Raw genomic sequence first — 578 nt, forward strand, 5'->3', positions numbered from 1 at the left:
TGTGTCTGCTTGAGGGCAGAAGGTTATTTTTTTAGTCTTCTGTTTTTTATGTATATAAGTGTTTTTTTTCCTTTTTTTTCCCCCACTGAAGGCTTTTATGTGTCCAATGGAGATTGTGTGTGCGGGGTAGCTTTTAAATTCTACTTTAACTCTAATCCTAAATAATATGGTCCTTGCCATCAGTACCTGATGCTGCGGGCCATAATAACTAATCCTACTTAACTCTAATCCTACCACTAAACCATAACCCTATCCCTAACCCCTTAACCCCAGTCCTACTTCTAAACCCCAGTCCTACTTCTAAACCCCAGTCCTACTTCTAAACCCCAGTTCTACTTCTAAACCCCAGTCCTACTTCTAAACCCCAGTCCTACTTCTAAACCCCAGTCCTACTTCTAAATCCCAATTATAACTATATACCTAACCAAAATCCTACTTCTAGGATACAAAACCAAAAATATAGAAAGAAACTAACATCTTTCAAAAGGGGATTTTTTTTTTTAGTTTTGGGGTTAGACCTTGGTAGTCTTAGTTTGCAAAATTCTACTTCTAGATCTTGATCATAATCCTACCCCTAA

Source organism: Oryzias melastigma, linkage group LG9, assembly GCF_002922805.2.
Source record: "Oryzias melastigma strain HK-1 linkage group LG9, ASM292280v2, whole genome shotgun sequence".
NCBI lineage: Eukaryota > Metazoa > Chordata > Actinopteri > Beloniformes > Adrianichthyidae > Oryzias > Oryzias melastigma.